Source organism: Pteropus alecto, unplaced genomic scaffold, assembly GCF_000325575.1.
Source record: "Pteropus alecto unplaced genomic scaffold, ASM32557v1 scaffold139, whole genome shotgun sequence".
NCBI classification, from domain to species: domain Eukaryota; kingdom Metazoa; phylum Chordata; class Mammalia; order Chiroptera; family Pteropodidae; genus Pteropus; species Pteropus alecto.
In genome coordinates, this window is record NW_006443567.1 from 3231259 (window position 1) to 3251157 (window position 19899).

At 40.7% G+C, this 19899-nt stretch overlaps 1 protein-coding gene across 3 annotated transcripts in view; it reads left to right on the forward strand.

Moving 5' to 3' along the window:
- FGF13 (fibroblast growth factor 13) overlaps positions 1-19899 on the forward strand; it is a 467301-nt gene that overhangs the window by 189684 nt on the left and 257718 nt on the right. The gene's annotated exons all lie outside the window — the stretch shown is intronic.

The window sequence follows — 19899 nt, forward strand, 5'->3', positions numbered from 1 at the left end:
TCATTACACAAGATGGTGGAGGTCAGCATCTGTGCTGGAGCAGCAGAGGAGCAGTCCTTATGCAAAGCATCCTAATGACTCCATGAGCTTTTAGGACTTAGAACCTTCCCTGTGAAGAGGCTCAGTGTATGTGCCCTTCTGCAGCAGTAAAAACACCATTTTGGATATAAAGATGTAGGAAATGAAAGTCTAAGCCTTCCATTACACTACAGGTCCATCATGAGACTCTGTTTTTCTGACTATGGCAGCTTCGTTTTCCTAGGCTGCTCCTTGAAGGTGCACTCTGACTTTCCTTCAGTGTAGACTGCCTCTGTACACTTAATACCTCATCTCAGCCCACCTACCACCAACAAGAACAATTCTTAGATCATTGGTGAGGAGCAGCTTTTTCTGAGAGATAAACTGGGGAAAAGAAAACTGTATATGTGATAAATAACAGACACTTCAATACATAGGACCAGAAGGATGGATGGTTTTCAAAATTAAAATGGTTTTATTAATCCTGTGGTGGTGGTAGAGTGGTGGGAAACATTTTTCTTAAAATTTTAGATTATCTGTTTCCTGAATAGAAAAATACTAGTGAGAAATTTCCCACTGCTTTTCAGCCACTAAAATATTTAGTATTTAAGCATATTTGAGGAGCAACAACATGGAAGCTGCATTTTAATCTTTCATTCTGAAATTAGCCTGCCTGGCTCTAAGGTGCAGCCTCCGATCTGTTGGCTGCTCAGGAATGCTTTGGAGGATTTCTGAACTGGAAGGGCCCTTGGAGATGACTCAGGCTAGTGGCTCCAAAAGTTTTCATCACGAAGGACAACTTTCATTAATTTCCTCCTGCATTTCCTGTTTTGAAATATCTGGCCTACTAAACAAATTACATTTATCACATCATAATTTGTTTTCCCATTGTTTCTTTTTTTTACCCCCTCTTTAATTCCCCCCCTACCACCACTTCCACCCCTGACCTACGGATGTTGCCGTCTCCCCTTAAGAACTAGATCTCTGAAAGGAGGGCATCTCCTCCCACGCGTTTGCGACGCACACCCGGCACACTTGCGGGGTACATCCGACACACTTGCAGGGTGCACTTGGCACACTTGCGGGGCCTGGTGCACCCAGGGCCCGGAACGTGCTCTACCTAGGGCACAAACCCAGGACCTTCTGTGTGTAAAGCAGATGTGCTAACCACTAAACTATGGAGCCACCCCTCCCATTGTTTCTTGCTCAGAGCCATTGATAACTGCCCATCAGAGCATCTGGTCAGCATAAAATAATCAATATGACCACAGTAAGCTGAGAAAATTCCTTCCTAAAGTAAAAGTCCTCAATGACTGAGTTATCTTGGGGTCGGCCAGATCTCAGGGATATTTAAAATCCATCTCCCTTAGGCTTATTGAAATGTTAAAAATAGCTTATAGACTCCCACCATGACCTCCCACCATGAAATCTTTTTTGAGAGTCGTTCATCTCCTGATAAGACGACTAAGATTTAATAACCAAAGTGATTGGCCCAAGTTTATACAGTACCTCAATGACAAGAAGGACCAGAACTCATGTCCCCTGAATCTCAGTCCTCTTTTTCCACATTCTCAATTTTTACGTGCCTTAAGTCTAAGAGGTCCATATTGTCTTGTACTCTTTGGTGACAAGGACTTTTTAATGAGCAAATGGGACAGAGAAAATGACAAATTATGTTTTGGGAAGTTGGAGAATGGCTGTGAGTACAGACCTCTTGGATAACAGAAGGCACCATGGAAGCTGAAATGAGAGTGTAGTTTGTAGAAAGTGCCCAATCTTAGGAGTCAAAAATATGTGAGCTCAATGTATGGTTCTGCCAGTTAGTGGCCATGTGACCCTGGGTCAGTTTCTTATTACTCACTTTGAACTTTCGTGTCTGGCACCTGTAGGCATTCCATCAATATTTGTTTGCTTAATTGGTAGAATACGGACGATGATGCTTACCTCATGAGATAGCGTTTGGATTAAATGAAGCGATGTAAATGTAGTTCTTGTAATGTGCCTAATACATAGGAGATGCCAAAAATAAAAATATACCGTAAATTCATTAAATATAAAATAATACTAATAGGCAACTCTCAGTCCTGAATTTATACCTAGCCTTCTTTCCATGAATGATTTTAAGCATCTTTCTATAGAATATCTCGGATGCTCTTGAAAAGGTTCACTTAGGCAGCCATGTTTATGTTATCCCGTTATATTTTGTCCCTGAGGGCTGAAAAGGCACAAAGTTATTCTCAGCAGCGAAGTTCACTCTCTTCTTTTGCCTTTATCCTCTTTCCAGTGATGATTTTTTTGCTAAAGTGTTTAGAATTTGAATACAAATACCCCAAGATGCCATTCCCAGTCCTTCTAGATAGAGTCATAGTGAAGACCCACTTAGCTTTTTGGTTTGTCCTTTTAACCATATGCCTCCATTACTGTTCAGATGCCCTGCCATTAACCATATGGGACACATCTGTTGATCATTCTTAGTTAATGACATTTTTGACAGACAACTATACCTGCTTCCCAGTTGATGAGATAATAAAGCGTCAGCGGTATATACTTTAAGTGATTTTCATTGGAATTTATATTTGGGAGCTCTGGCAAGTTTGGGAGCTCTCTAAGCTTAGTGACATGTTGAGACACAGGCTTAATTGCAGGCCTTTGATTGCCATGTACTGTCCTACATGCAGGATGTCATTCATATCAACCAGAATGAGTTGTGTGCAGCCTACAAGACTAGATGGGAAGGTTCTAAACTACATTTCCATATTGGAGCTCACAGGAGGCCTCTGTAGACCCTTACCATGGGCTGTGGGAGTGAGATAGCAACTTTCTCATGCACAGCTCTGGAGTGCATTTGGATACTAGAAGAAGAACAGGTTGCCTAGCCTAGTCTTCGATCAGCAGTCCCCTGTCCTGTGCGTCCACTCCTCATCCCTGTGTAAAAAAATAATACATAGTGTGATTCTTTTGGAAGGTTTAGAGTCAATAAGAGAGAACAAGGTGAGGCTTTTCCCCACCTTGGAATTTTAGGTAGACTCGATACAAATTTCATGGGCAAAGTAAAATCTATGCGGGTCTAATGCTTGCAGAAACTGTTCGTCAGGCTCGAATAAAATTTTTCAATTTTGTAAATGGCCTAGAGCAATCACAAAGATGAAAAGTTATATGTTGAAAGGCAAAACAAACAATACTTGAAGAGAGCACAATGTATAATGAGCTAGTATAATGAAAATTTCCCAGTTTTGTTTTTCTTCCCATATTGAGTGTTTTTTTTTTCCTTGTAAACTAAGAAGATGAAAAATACCTTTGAGTCTAGTTAAGAATGGATTCTTAATTAACTGTCCAAAGATTTGTTGTGTGAGGTAGAATTCTGAGAAGCGTTCTGTCTGTGGACAGGAAGAATTAGCTCTGTAGCAAGCCAACAAAAAGGTACATTTCTCCTTACTAGCTTTTCTGAGGAAGCCAGGGGAGGAGAGAAGCGGCAAAGAGGACATTATCCCATTGCTCAAGTGATGAGGACCTGGAGCTGTGGCTGACTCACTGCTGACCTAGGGTCAAGGGACACCTCCAAGATGTCCCTTTGCAAAATTGTTATGTAGACGTGTATGTACATTAAAAAAACATAGCCCATACTTGGCTATTTGGGGGTCATGCTTCCAAACGGAGATGACACTCTGTGCATATTGACTCAGGTAGGCATTTTGTCCTGGAGGAGGGAATGCGCAGGAGTGGGAGCTCCAGGGTCTAACTTTGCCATCGATTACATGTATGTCCTGGGGCAAATGGCTTATCCTTTCTTGGCTTCAGTTTCCTTGCCTAAAAAAATGGAGAGAATAATAATACCGAGTTCCAAGGCTTGTTTTGTGGATCAAATAAGATATTCCATGTAAAAACTCTTCTCACCGCGCCAAGTATATAGTAAGTAGTCACTCAATGAAAGATAGATGATAATGAGTGTTTTGTAGGATAAGGACTCCCTTATAGACTCTTTCTTTGAACATGATGCTAATGAGAAGACCTCATTTTTTTGGCCAGTGAGTCTTACTCAGTGGAAAATTCTGACACAGGCCTACAGATTGCAGATTTAAGCTCTGTCTTGTGCTCCTTTAGATTGAAGCATTGGTTTCAAGGGACTCCCGATGAAAGGTGGCTTGAGTATATATATACACAGTAGAGAAGAGGGGTCCTCAGACACATGTAGATCAGTAGGAGAGCCACTTTTTCAAGGGAATGAGAAGTCATGGAAACAGCCCAATCTGACCTCAAATGTAGGAGCAGGGATTTTCTGTACAACACTGGTAATTTGCAATTTGTGAGATATGAAACAATATCTGTGGTTTGTTGCTTTTAGCAGATGAATACAGTGGTTGATCATTTGACTTAGGTCCTGTCCTGGGCCAGTTGACCTGTGGCTTGGTTTCCGTAAATAAATTTTCACTAGCAGCTTTGGCACTGTCCACAGGAGATCAGGCTAGGTCCAGAGTCATTATTTCCTGGCACCGTCTCAACCAAGCGTGAACATCTTGGGACAAATTAGATTTTCTTTTGGTTTTGTTTTGTTTTAGAAAATGGCTTTAAATACCAGCCTCTCTCCTCCAAGTTCTTTAAAAGCAATGAAAAAATTAAAATTACATTTAAACCAAACCACTCCAAGACAGAGAAACCTTAGCAAATGCCTCTGAAGACCTATGTGACAAGCTTCTTATCAGAACTTCTCTGGCCTTCACCTTGCTCTGAACTCCAGCTATCTGAGGAGCTGGGTAGAAAAGACTACATTGTGTTCTGCATGAGAAACTTACCTAAGCATCTAGGTTTTGGGCCTCATTTGTAATTAGACAGTTTCTTGGAAGTACATCAAGCTCAGCCTCAAATCAGAACATCTCTTGGGGAGAAGTCTGTATTTAGATGTTTCATTTAAAAATTTATCATTGAATAGCACAGTATTTTGTTGCAACTCCTACTTGATGCAGGCCAAATTCTCCCTAACTCTTTTTTGATTACGGTGATGTTATTAATAATGGATGGAATGGGGGGAGCAAGAATGTGCCAGAGGCTCAACAGCAAACAGAGGGTAGCACAGGCAGATAAGTTATAGCTCTTTGGGGCTGCGGAATCCAGTGCATATCAGGCCAAGAGCTTGTCACCCTGCCTCCCTTTTCTGGATGCCTGTTATTTGCATCCTAGAACTGCTCTGATTTGGCCAGGAGAAATTTCTTTTTAAGTAGTGGACAGGAAATGAAGTACTAAAAAGTTATTTGGCAAGCAGATTACGTTTCCCCGAAGGTTGGGAGAAGGACTTACTTTTTGTGTTGATACTGATCAGCCTGTACTTCCTCTTCTCCCATTCTCTCCTCTTCCCATTCCAGTCATTCCTCCATGGACACTACTCTTTTCAAGGTCACCAGTGACCTCTTGTATTGCTCGATAAAATGGTCTTCTTTTCCCACATCTCATTTAATCTCTTAGCAGCATCCACTAGTTGACTGCATTCTTTTCTTGGTTTACTTGATTTCACATTCTCCTGATGCTCCTTCCTCCCTGGCTACTCTTTCTTCATCTCCTTTAGAGGCTTGTCCCCCTTTAACTATTCTCTAAATGACAGAGTTCCTTAGAGCTTGCTTCTGGGCTTTCTTCTTCTCCTCATCTATACTCCTATCCTGGTGATTTCATCTACTCTTAGTGCTTTGATATTTTATGCAGTTAACTTCCATATTTCTTTCTCTACTACTACTATTTTTCTCAAATGTGTTATGCAAAATATTCTCTCTAAAGCAGAATATTGAAGTAGGGCTGACCTTTGATTTCTCATTTCTAGATCATTCATCTAGAATTACTGTTTCAGCAAATATTGACAGATTATCTACACTATGTCAAGCATAGTGTTAGCTGCTGTAGAGATTAGGGGTTAGGGAGATAGCAAATTATAGTGCACTGGGATATGTGATTGCAAGGGCTGGCAGAGAAATATGTGTTCATTTGTGCAGTCATTAATATGTGCATAGCTACATAGAAATAGTCATTCAACAGATATTAACTGGGAACCTACAGTGTACCAAGCACTGTGCTGCACACTAAGGGATACTGTGAGGACCAGCTCCTGCTCACATGTAGCCTGTAGTTTAGTTAGAGAGTCATAAGGTAATGTTAAGTGTCCCACAGAGATGACTTGGGTGCAGAGATGAGTAGAGATGAAGGTCTCAAATCTAGACTGTTTGTGTTTTTTTGTGTGTGTGTTATTATAAGTTGTGTTGGAAATATTGGTATTTACCAAGTTTCTTCCAGCTTTCCCCAAGATAATACACATAGGAACAATTTCTAGGGTTTTGGTTCCCAGCACGACTGTGCAACCCTGGCCTAGTGAGCTGAACTAACCTTCCAAAACAAGAAGGACAGATTTTGTCTAAAGTCTGTTTCTCTGGGTTTCTGCTAAGCTCTCCAAAGAAAGAGTTAGAGATAGGCTGGAGGGAAAGGAGGACACCTCTATTCAAGCAGAAGTGGGGAGGGGGCTTGGGACTTCTCCTATCAAACCAGTCGTGTGAGAGATCAGGTAGAGAGGGGTGGCCTGGCTACGCAGGAAGGTGTTCTCTCAAGCAGATATAGAGAAAGCCAAAGCTACCCCCATTCTTGCCTCTGCCTTCAATCCTTTTCCTCACCGAAGGGTAAACTCTCTCCCTATAGCATTGCAACCCTCCTTCAACCTATGGCCTTGTACTTTATACTGTCAGCCCTTGAGAGCTCCAGCGCAGAGGGATGATGGGGAGTGATGAAGCATTGGAGCTCCCCATGGAAACTAGCATATGTGGGACATATGTGGGATTTCACGGAAATTTTTCCACAGAAGGTGTGCTTTCATAGAATGGAGCACTTATGAGGTACTCAATTAATATTTGTTGAATGAATGAATGCATTATACTGTGAGCAAGAGTTAGCCAGAATGTATGCTAGCCAACCATGATGCTACACACTGGGAATGTAGAGATGAACATCAGGTCCCTGCCCCCAAGGACCTCAGTTCACAATCTAATGGAAGAAATAGAAATGTTAGCAGGTCAATGCTACATGGTGTTATAAATAGTAACGTGACAACTAATGATTATTGAGCCTTTACTATGTTCAGGTAATGCTTTATGTGAATTATCTCATTTAATACTTTCAATAAACCTGTGTGAGCTCTTTTATTAGTCTTCATCCCTCAGATGAAGAGAATGTCATAATGAGTGAAATGAGGAGAAAAATTGACAAAGCCATGATTCAAACCAGGCAGATGGACTCCAAAGCTTGGGCCCTTACGTGCTATTAATGTTGCCTTTGGGTCTGGGCTGAAGCTTGAGAGTGTTGGGCATGTATCAGTAAGATCACGGGTGGAGGCAGGGAGCAGTGGCTCTTTTTGTGTAGAAAGAGGCAGCCCAGGGATGGAACTTTACAAAAGAGCGGTAGAATGTCACAGGCTCATTGGTTCATGGTAACATACCCTGTGTAGACTATGGGGTCTTCTCTCCAAAAGATGATTGAGCCTTAGTTGAGAATTTTGAGATAGTTCATCATTGTTTATGTGTAACTTAGGAACCTTAGAATCACCCAGTATGCGCTCTCCCTGCCTGTGGCTCTAAGGATGCACACAGGGGCCCAAGAGAGGCAGTGGAGAGATTAAGTCTTCTTCACAAGTACTTTCTGAACCCTTAGCCCAGCCTGGTTGTACACTTAACTAGTTGCATTTGGAAGCAGCAAAGCCTGCAAGTGTGCCTCATGGACACCCAAATGAAAATCATACCACATAGGTTCTGTTTTTCTTGTTTATTTGACATTCTCAAAAAGATAAAACTATAATGATGTAGAACAAAGCAGTTATCAGGAGTTAAGGGTAGGTAGGCAGGTGTAAACTGGGGTAGCACGAAGGAGTGTTTTGGAGTGATAGATTTTGGTAGTGGTTCCCTAAACCTATACGCATGTTAAAACTCAGAGAACTGTCCACCAAGAAAGGTCAATTTAACTGTATGTTAATTTAAAAAAAATAAGAAAGAACCAAGTACACACCCAACATAGGTTTTATTTTTCACCTCTTAGTTCCTGTAGAAAACCACAGGCACTCACAGCTTTTGAGGATTTGGCAGGGTTGAAACAAGGGTAATAAGAGGAAGATTGGTTGAACTTAGCACCTGATTCTTTTCAAGTCATGAGAAACTATTTTATCCTCCCATGTATCATCTCTGTTGTTGAGCTGCTGAATGCCCTGATTTAAAAATTTCCACGTGGGCAATGTAGGATGATGCATGATTATAGTGTATGCTCCAGGGAAGTTGTGTGAAGCTGGGTGAAAGAGCATCTTTGCCTAAGTTGCAGCCCACAGTCCTCAATGCTCTACTTCCCAGTATTCTGTCAGTGTTTGACATGACTTCAGTTCTTGTTTGTACTTGCAGAGCAGAGCAGAGCAGATGGACCTTCACTTACATAGGCCTTAACCCATTGGAAGGGTCACACACAAAGTTTTCTGCAATGACTGAAGACTGGCAATTTCAGTTCTGGTGCCGTAGGGAAGAAGGACCATTTATACCAGCCAAATTGGGGACTTGTCTTTTTCCCCTCTCCCTCTTCTTGTTTCTCCTCTTGAAGTCTAGGGTTTGCTATGGTCCAGGGATTTGTCACAAATTATATTCTAGCTAGACTAGCTTTGGTACTATGCATAACATTTTCCCAAATCCTTTCCATTACTGGCTATGGGACCTTTGGCAAGCCACTTAAACTTCTTTAATTCTTTCCTTACCTGGAACATGTGGATAACAGTCTCTACCTGCCTTGCTTAACTCACACAGAGACTCTTTGGATCAAATATTAATGTGCTGGGCACATTCGTGTCATAATAAAGGTGAGTTCAATGGGATTTGTGATGGACTAGCTTTGATACCTACAATTTCTTCCCATGGAATTTTGTGTTTTGATTTCTAACCTACTAAGCCACCAAATTACAGGTGTATTTTTGCAACCTATAGCACATTTCATCCAGTTTGTTTTCAAAGCTGTGAGCAGAGAGCCATATTCCATGAGCAAAACACCTTTGAAATAAAATTTGAGTTCCTATTAAGATATTCTGACATGTTAGATGAGATGCCAAATTATCCCTGTGCTGTGGAATAATTAGGCAGAATTGAAAAGCAGTTTTTATCAGGACTGAAATTCATTTGTGCTTGTCCACAATCAAACCTAGCATTTTTGAGATGTGGTCATACAGGGGAAGGATGTTCTTGCTCCTTCATCTAGGACCTTTTTGAGAAGACATCCTCTCCAGTTTCTTGGTTATGGAACCACTCCCTCCACAGAACTCTCATGACATTTTGCTGGGACCACTCTTAGAGCTATTACCATATTTTGCCTATGACATTGTTGTGAGCGAGAAAAGTGGCTATGGGAGTAACACCCTTGAACACGTTTGTGTCTTTCCCCAAGGCCAAGTTTATTGAGTGGAACCTTTTCAGATAAACCAGTCAGGTGCCCATGTGGGTTAACACACAGCGCACCGAGAGGAGGAAGTACAGAGTCTTACATGACAGAGTAGAGGGATGAAACTCCGTAGCTTCTTCAAAGCGAGCTTTGTTGATGGGCGGTGCAGAGAGAGCTACACGTGGTTTCAAAACAGTGGCTATGACGAGCCAGAAGGTCGGAGCCTTCGACTCTAGCACAGCAGTCTGGGTCAGGCTTGAGCATCGTCTTTCTCAGGTGTTCAGCTTATATGGACATTACAAGGTGGGATCCTCATGCTTATTGGCTCCTGCAGATGGAGGATGACATTTCCGTGGTTTGGGGCATTTTAGTCATATCCTAAGGGTGTTTCCTGTATGTGCAAATTGACATCACTGTCCTGGCTCCCATGGAATCCATTTTGTAAAGTCCAAAATCAGTCCTCATTTCTTTATGTTCCTCTGTTTTCTGTATCTATGATTAGTCTAGAAGCCCCTCCAGGGCAGCCAGGTCTTGCTCAGAGGATTCTGCATAACGCCTTATGCATTGCTGATATCTGGGATTTAGCTCTTGAGTTTAAAGTTAAAAGCAAAAGATGTTATATTGAATTCTAAGAAAGGAACTTTTTTTTTAATTTAGAAAAGCAAAACAATATGTCGATTACAGAAAACTTCAAAATATTGATAAGCAAAACAGAAAATTAACATAATTTGTAAACCTGTCACTTAGGTAAAAAGGTCTATTACTTAATCCAGTTTAATTTGTACAGTTACTAGGGTTGATGCTATTAATCTAAAGATGACCGTGGCATGGTCAATATCGTCATAACCTCATAGACTAGTGGGGAAGACAGATACATGAACTTAGTCCTGCAGGCAATAGGGAGCCAGTATAAGTTGTGAGTAGGACATTGACAAGACAAAAATATTTAAGAAACATTTATCTGACAGCAGCATGCAGAATACTGTAAAGAAAGTGGGCCCCGAAGCATAGAGACTGGTTAAGAAGCCATTGCTAAGAGGCCACACATTTTACTATTTGGCCTTAAGATAAAGACAGTGTCATTCAACCAGAGTAACTCTTTCCAAGTTACTCTCTAGGGACTTCCAAGAGTGAGACTTGAAGGGTAGCACTGCTCTCCTCACATTTACTGAGCAACAAGAGGCTTAGAGAGGCTCTCAGTGTAAGGTCTGCAAGCAACACTTCTACTCTCTGTCTGGCTGAGCTCTGAGGCTACGCTGTAGAACCAGAGTACCAGGGGTCATATTCTTAACCCTAGCAAGTCAGCCACTGGGTGTCCATGTTAAGAAATATCTTGGAGAATCTTCCCAAGTTTATCTCTGTTACTCTCTAAGAAACTCTGATTTTCTTTAAAATCTGGATGCTCCTGGTCAGAAAGGTATAGAACAAAATGCATATTTCAAGCTAGAGAAGACATGGAGGCCTCACATTTTATACATGAGGAAAGGAGAGATCATACTTGCTCAAGTTCTCATATAGTGGGTAAGTGCCAGAGGTGGGCCTCAAATTTAGCTTCCAACTGTTTCCACCATGGCCCAGCCAAGAAGTATAAGTTGCTGACAGGCTAGAAGAAATGGCCGAACCTCTGCATACGGAGGATTCCTGTACGGCAATTTAAAAACAACCAAGAAGCAAACAAACTCAAAACTTAAAAAATAAACTGAAACATTATACTCCTGGCAGACATTTTTTTCCTCCTTCGATTTTTTTTGATGGGGTCATTTTTCAGATTATTTCAGGGAAGGAGATTGATTGTAATGGCTCAGTAAATGGCTCAATGATCTGGTGCTGAAGGGTGGGATCAGTGGGCTGTTTGCTTCAAAAAGTCTTAAGCAATTCTGACTTTTTGCACCATGTGCCACTTAACTCCATGATGATATTTAGGTTTAAAAGAACACTGTTAGGAGTGACAGGTACACCATTGGAGCCAGTCTCAGGAACAGTCATTGGCAATGAGCTCCTTTAGAGAGAATGCATCATGGACTAAAACTTGCCTTCAGGAGAGGCGATCTACCCTAAACTCCATGGAGGAGCGACCTATAAAATGGGGAGTGGGGACAGGTAATTTGCTTCTGGATTTTCATTCTGTATGGCCTCCTAAGCTGTTGGGAAATGCACATGGGAGAACATTAGATACAGATTCAGGGCCCATTTCTTAGAAACTGAGCTGTGGTCATTCTTTCCTATTTATATACTTGTTTTTATTTAAGTACATAAACCTATTTTTAAATGCCCATCACCCTTTATTATGCTCCCCTTACTAGACTTGTATGTGTTTAAGATATAACTGAGTAGAGTACACTTGAGTTTTTAGAAAGAGTAAATTCTCCCATCTCCATATCCTTGGGTAAAACTAGAAACATGCAGCCTTTTTTTTTTTTTTTTTTTGGTATCACTTTACAGAAGCTGATAACTCTATTCACATATAACTCCACTAGGTATGATGCAGGCCTGGGGTAATTTGGCCAGAGTTGTTTTTAGGTTTGGAAGAAAACTCAGCCCCCAAATTAGATATTGTGACATGTTTTATTTTTAATGAGCGTATTTTCCTATTTCAGCTTAGTGGTGTTGGTTCATCATTTTGATTCTTGACAAAAGGGTTCTGCTTAGAATCTCAGCTCCCTGGTGGTTTAGAGTTTCACAAACATCTGCTAAGCAAAGGGGATTCGTACTGTTCTAGACAGTATTCCCTAGACTGTTTCCCATAAATATCTGTAACCAGAAGAGTCCCTGTCAGTCTCTACTCCCTAGCTGTACATGGGCCTGCAGCCCTCAAATGCTGACTGGGGAAAATGCGACAGTTACTAAAAAAAGAGGCTCCTTTTCTATCAGTAAAGAAACAAGTCTGCTGTGGCACATGGGCTGTATCCACTGCATAGCTTTTTTAGTATCTACTACAGCACATATTCACTATTGCTAAGCATTGTGGCATATTGGGGACGAAATGGCCCCAATAATTGGCCTTAATGGAAAAAAAAACATGGCTAGAATTCTGATTATGGTAGAAAATCTTTTTCAACTTAAGGTTCATAAGAAATTTACTTCAGAAGAGAATTGATTTTAGAAGGATTCCCCTCCTTCCCCATTTCTACTGTCCTTTCTTTCTTTTTTTTTTTTTGTTTCCTGCAGATAACCAATTATTCAGTATAGGATGTATGTGTATCTCAGTGACCCAAGTTGCTAGAGATACATCGAGTATTTCAGCTGAGAGCAGCTAAGGGAGGTTTGGAGTATCTCCATAGCCCTTGACTTTTCAACTTCAATTATAGATCCATTTGGTCAAGTTGTGGTTTAAGCTATGTGTGGTCCCTGCAGCTTTTGGTAAACAGCTGCAGTACAGAGGCAGCTTGGCATTTTTTGTTATCATTCTTTACTAAGATATCTCTGCTGAGATAACTGCATGGGGAAGATGATTTAGCAAATGATAGTAGGCAGAGTTTGATAGTGCAGGTTCTGAGGTTCATGAAGAAAAATGATGCTTGCCAAATGACTGTTTCTGACTTTAAAGGGAAAAAGATTAAAAGACTTTTAGATTTGTCCTCCTAAGTAGCAGCAGAATGTTTTGTTCATATATCTTCATTTCTGCCTATTTTCTGGATTTGGAGAAGTCTTTTGTGAGAGGGAAGTTTGTCTCATCCAGAAAGCAGTAGATCACATTTTCCATTTTGCATGCATTTTACTATCCATCTACTTTGTTTCTGTGAACATTAAAATAGATAAAACCCTACAACCTAAATTTGGCTTTTTCTGAATAAATGAACACAGTAGTTATTCATTGAATTCAAGCAGCTTTCAGATAGAAACATTATTCTATTATGGCATAAACACAGTAGATAAAAAAACAGACACCCTAGCAGAGCACATGTTTCAGTGGGAGTTTGACGAATATGTGGGCCTCAAAGTAAACACGCTATATATTCTCAGACTTGATGAAGCTTACAAACTCTTTCAGGCCACTTGCTAGGCACCCAGTACTCTGCTGGCTTGAGTCCATGGCTTTGAAAACTACCAGTTTCCTGCCAAAGACTGGCTCAGGAACTGAAAAAGGAAAATTTAGAATGCATGCTTTATTTGATAGGCAAGTATTTATTTTGTGCCTACTTTAGCCATAAACAGTAGTAGGGACTGGGAAGTGGAAGACACAGTAGCCCCCACTTTCTAAGAGCTTATAAGCTGTTGAGAAGATTGAACACACACACATATGCACGCACATGTGCACACAATACATGCACACACAGCTAAGGCAGGGAAAGAATAGTTCATAGCAGTGTATGACTGAAGACCAGGGTGAACAGCTGTTGTAGAGTAGTTTAGGAAAAGGAAGTCATCACTGTAGACTTGTGGAGCCAGGGAAGGGGCTCTGGTGAAATGGAGCTTGCATTGACTATGGAGAATGAAGAGAATATTTTAAGCACAGAGGAGAGGGAGTCACGATGTTGCCCAACTAAGGCAAGTAGTTATTGAGAGTCCGTTACTTGCTGAATGTTAGGGGCAAGTGAAGGATAAGCCAGGCATTGTGTGGGCTGTGGTGGAGCTTATCCTTTACTATGAAGACAATTTTTAAAATTATATTTTATTGTCTGAGTTATTACAAATGTGCAAAGTGCTGTAAATAAATCGAGAATCCATTTGAACTGCTTAAATAAAGGAGGTGATCAGATTGGAGTAGTCTGTGAGTACAGCATGCCCTGGATCCTATGGCAGGATCCAAGACCTGGAAGATCAAGAGCCAAAATTACTTATTCCATCACTGTGGGTCATATAGACACTCATTGCTGCTTCAAGTTTATCTCTTCTCTCCTCTTCCCCACTCTGCACACATTTTTAGGGTTTTTTTTTTCTGCTTTCACAGGCTTATGGTCACATCAGCCTCAGTTTAAATCTACTTCCTTGTTTAAAGATCCATGAGCGATTGACCAGAATTCCTGTGTTCCAATGCCCAAGTGGCCTCCTTTGGATTAATTGTCCATTCTGGTCCAATCAGCTATGCCTAATGACACGAGTCATATGAATTTAAGAAGAGAGCAAGAGAAATGACTGTCATTTCAGGTACAGACCATCATCGTTGGTAGAGAGAGCAAAAGCCCAAGCAGAGGCTTAATATCTGACCCGAATATGGTGTGTTTGTTGAACAGTGAGGAGAATGGTATTATTGAAAACCAGGCTTGCCGTGGTGGGAAATGATGAGAATGTAGACTGGAAAGATAAGTAGAGTGAGCCTGTGTTTTAGATTGTTTTAAGTGTGACAAAGGAAGGTCTTTACTTCTCATTGGTATTGAGGCACATTCTGACTGCCTAGCTTTCAGGGAAATAGTAGAGAAAATTCTTGCCCTGAATGGAGAGTTGTGGGACCGGAATAAGAATTTCTGAGATTGCTTCCCAGCATATGGGTATTTGATTGCAGGCTCTTGCAGGTTTCTCTCTGAGGAAATCTAGTGATGTGATTTTTCTCTCCCAATGGGGCGGGTACTGCCCTCAGGAGACTTGTGAGAGGTGAGGGCACCACTGGGTCTGGCCTCTTACCTCCGGAGAGCACTGCGCTAACAACCTCCCACAAGAGGACTGTATCCTTCAAAGGCAGAAATGGAAGAGATTTGAAACTCTCCTCTGATATCTGCTCTCTAGATGTGATGCAGTACACACATGAAATATAGATGCCCCTTTTATTGGCAGCCCCCCCCAATAGGGTCAATTTCTTGTGTGATGCCTATTGCTTAACTTAAAATATTTAACTTATTTCATTTTAAAATTTATAAATTATACATTTATTAAAAAATTTAATACAGAAATGAGAAATGTGCACTATGGGAGACTCAGGAAAGTACACAAAGTACCCGTGATACTAAACCCCCAAAGAGGATTTGTTGTAATTCTTTCAAATATTTTATATATGTTATATATTATTTAAAATAAAATTATAACAATGCAGTACATAGAATTTTGTATCCATTTTTGTATTGGTAGTGTATAGTGAGCATGTCATTAAATATTCCTGATGGCTATAGAATTTTACAAAAAAAAAACCCATTTAAATATTTACTTATTTGGGAGAATTTCATTGTCAGCTCCCCCTTCTGAAATAATAATGCAAATAAATATCTTTGTATGTAAACATCTGACCACACCTCTATTTCCTTAGTCCAGTTTCAACAATTGAAATTGCTAGGGGTAAGGGTGTGATATTTTAAGGTTTTGTTAGCATAGTTCCAAATCGCTTGCTAGAAAGGTTGTACCCATAAACACTTCCAGTAGCAGTACATGAGAGTGGCTGACTACCCCATCCTTTCTGGTACTAATAGCACGGCTTGTAATCCATATCAGTGGGACAGCTGGAAAGTTTTTTCAAGGTAGGGACCATGACATTTACTTCTTTAATGGTGTCCAACACATGTCAGGCACAATATGCATGTTTGTTAAATAAATCATAGCCAAAAGGGAAGGTGGTAAGATCTATTATGATTATATGTGATTCGTTCCATGTCTGTGCAGAAGATAAGAGGAAATTAATATAAGCATGTGTAGGAGGAAGTAGTGGAGAGATAGGATTCAGAAGTAAAGGAGGTAGTAAGCAATGATATTGTTAAAAGCACTGGAACTTAATATAAACAAATAAGGCCAGGGAGAGAAACTCGTTTAAGGTACAGTATGGGCTAGTCCATGCAGCAAAGCATAGGTAGACTATGAATTTTTTCAATGTAAATATCAGTAGATTTTACCTTGGACCCCAGGCAGATAGGTCTGAGGATTCCCAGGGCCCTATTACATATGAACTGTAGTAATAAAAGAATTTTATATTTATTTATTCATTCATTTCACAAATATTTTTGAAATTAGCACTATTTCCTAGTGGTGATGCAGCTATGAACATATAGTATTGGAGTTCCTATTCTGGTAGTTTGTTCAAATGCATTAGATAACAAACTGCTGGTACAGGTTTGCACTCTGGGGCTAAAGAATCACCATGGCTTTCTAAGAGGCTGACTGAATCAGACTCACTCACTCTTCTCTGGCCACATAAGTCCCCTTATTGCTCTTCAGATACACTAGACATGCTCCCACTTTAGTTGGGGCCTTTGTACTGGCTGCTTCTTCAGTGTTGGAATGGGCTTTTCTCATATACCCACTGGACCAAATCCTTCCTCTCATTTAAATCTTGCTCATGTCTTACAATGTCAGTGAAGCCTACACTGACCACCCTATTTAACACCACAACCTAATTAAACTCTCCAGCTCAGGCACTCCTGTTTTCCCTTATTCCGCTCATATTTTCCTTTTTTTAAAATTAAATTATACTTTATTTTTTTATTATAACATATAATTTACTTATTGATTATACTGATTGTTTATTGTCTGTTTCCCCTCAGTTTTTCATGAAAGCAAGGATTTTTGATTTGTTCATGCTATATCCCTGTAGCCTAAAGCAGTGTCTTGAACACAGTGGGGGAGCATGACATATTTATGGAATGAATAACTGGCCATGTGATTGGCAGGTGACATTGAAGAGCATATTTGTAAAAGCAAAGGGGAAATTCCTCCTTCCCTTGGGCTGTAGGGCTGTGGACTCGAGATTAAAGTCCAAAGAAAAACACTCCTCCATTTCTTGAGATGGATGGTGAGATCAGCAGGAGAGATAGGACAAAATTTGGGGGAGAATTTGAGTTTTGGGTACCCTGAGCAGCCTTGTTGTGGTAACAGTAATGCAGGCCAGCATCTCAGAAGTCTTTAAGTGAAGGACCTCATCCAAGTTTGGAGACTGGGTTTTCATGGCTGCTGCTGCTACTGTTACTATAGTCTGAGCCCTTCCTTGGCCACCTCCACCTCTGATTAGTGGTCTCAGCAAACATGCTTCCTGCCACTTATCGTTTGCATGCTATGTCCCATAGACCAACTCAGCTCTGCCTTCAACACCTGGACAAGAGAGCATTATAAGAAGAATCACTAGGATTCATTAGATTCTTTTGAGGAAGTGGTGCAAAAGCCTCAGTATGGGAAATTGAGGGGATGGGGAATGTGGGGACTATCTGAGCATAAATTCTTTAGTGAATCTTGGGGCTGTTACTCATCTCTTTTGGGGTGTGGGTAATAGGGTACTTGGAGAACCGCAGCTGGTTTGTGCTGAGTCATACACTTGTATTTGTACTTTGTCTTGCATGGAGAAATCCAAGGTTGCTTTACAATGACTTGGTTAAAATTAGCACTGTCAGAGAGCTCCTTAAACAGTCTTGTGAAAAGTCTTCCAAAATAAATCAACATGGGGTTTAGTCATCCCCTTGCTTCTTTCTTCAACTGGAAATGATGTTCATGGGAAAGTGAGCCAGTAAGATCTTTGTAGTTGCCAATTTTGAAAAGATAGTTTGTGATAAGACAGAGGGGTAAAGTAAAAAGGGTCACATAGGGGTAGAGGGTCAAATGATGGCAATGTCACTAACTTGCCGTGTAACCTTGTGTGAGTTGTATAACTTCCCTGATTTTCACGTATCTCACAAGTAAAAATTGGGGCTAACAACACCTGCTTTCCCAAGAGGCCCTGGGTGTGTAATTAAGTAAAATACTGTATATGTAGCATACTTGGCACACATAGGCCCTCCACAAATGGGAACAGAAATGATAATGTTAACTGCTTTCCCTCTACCCTTCCAAATAAACATGCCTCAAAACAAGTGCCACTCCCTTTCTTACTGTTCCCATTGAGAACTGCTGCTCTTGGACTTCCTGGCAGCACTCAGATGTCTTGATGGTTCCTCTCTTCCTCTCTCTCCATTACCAGTACTCTAGTCCTGCCCCTCATCACTTCAAACATGGACTACTTTACCAATATTTTTTCTTGATTTGCTCTTATCTTAAATACTTACTAGGTAGGAAAATTCACCTACTAGGGTCGCCCCTAGTTCTTGGTTGAGATATCCCTTATGATTTCCATCCTATTCTACTTACTGGGTGGTTGAGTTATTTGGGAATAGGATAGTACTGTGTGTCCTCCAAGGGTATGGGTACAGACTTATTGAGTTCTCTCCCCAACCTTTTGGCATAAACTGGCACAAAATAGTTGTTCTATAAAGACTGGCTGGAAATATATATATATTTCATGAACTTATATATATATATATAATCTGCAGCCAAGGTGTCCTAAGGGTGTGTTAAATATCATTGTCACTATCTGAAATGATTCTCATTTATTTCTTAATTTGCACATATACATGTCCTTTTGTATGTATTGTTGCCCATTTTACTTCTGTGTTATATCAGATGGTGTTAGATGCCCAGACAGCTCATCATTGCCCAAGTCATACCTGCAAGAGAGCAGGGACCCTGTCTTTCTTATTATTCATGGCTTTGTCCCCAGCAAAGATCCCGGGGCTTATGGTGACCACCTTTTTCAAATATGAGAAAATCCTGCCTGAAAATGAAGTCAACACAAAGAAAATCAAAGCTGAGAAGCAGAAGAGGGGCAGAGTACTGCGACATTGTTCACACTATCAGATCTTGTCATGCCTGAAGCCAGCAAACCCCCTTGGACATCCCATTTGTGAGCCAATAAATTCCCATTGTTACTAAAGTTAATTTGAGGTTTCTGCCATTTGCAATCTAAAGAGGACTGACTAATAGACCTTCTCACCTCTGCTTCATAAAGCTTTAGAAAAATCAAAAGGAACTTTTCATCAGCAAAAGGTTATAAATACTGGTATTAAAGATTTCACATGATTATCTCCTTCTGCCTTGATCAATTCAGGAATGCAGAGATAATGATGCCATTGGAGACAGAATGCCTTGGTAATGGGCTAAAGAGCACCTGAGGTGCTGGTGAGGGTTGCTGCTTTAGATAAAGGAAGTGACGTTTGAGCCGACATCTGAATGATGAGAAGCAGGCAGACTGTGCTGATCTAGAAGAGCATTCCAGGTAGAGGCAACAGCAAGTACAAAGGCCTAGAGACAGAAAAGTGCTCGGTGTTGGTTTTAGAACTCTACAGAATGTTCATGTGGCGAGAGCTTCGTGAAAGAGGAGATGGATGGGAGTGGAGAGGTAGTCAAGGGTCACCTGCATCTTTCAGGAGAAGGCATGGCTTAGGGAATGATGAGAGCAGTCTGGGCAACTACCTTAGTCTGACATGACACTGGGGTAAAAATTGGCACCAACGAAGGTGGTAAGGAAGACCTGCATTCTATTCAACAACATCATAGAGTGGTTTGCCTGGCTAGCACTGTGTCATTTGGTGTAGCTGTACAAAATGGTGCCTGCAAGGTTGTAGGAGCAGATCAATTGCTATACTATCAACCTAGAAAAGTCAATGAATCATCCTTCTGTTTTGATCATATAGTCACATATATTCTGTTTGATGTTTTAGAAAGTCAGCACAGCTGGGAATAAATGAGAATAAATGAGAATAAAAGAGAAACAAATTAACCTCTCATATCCAC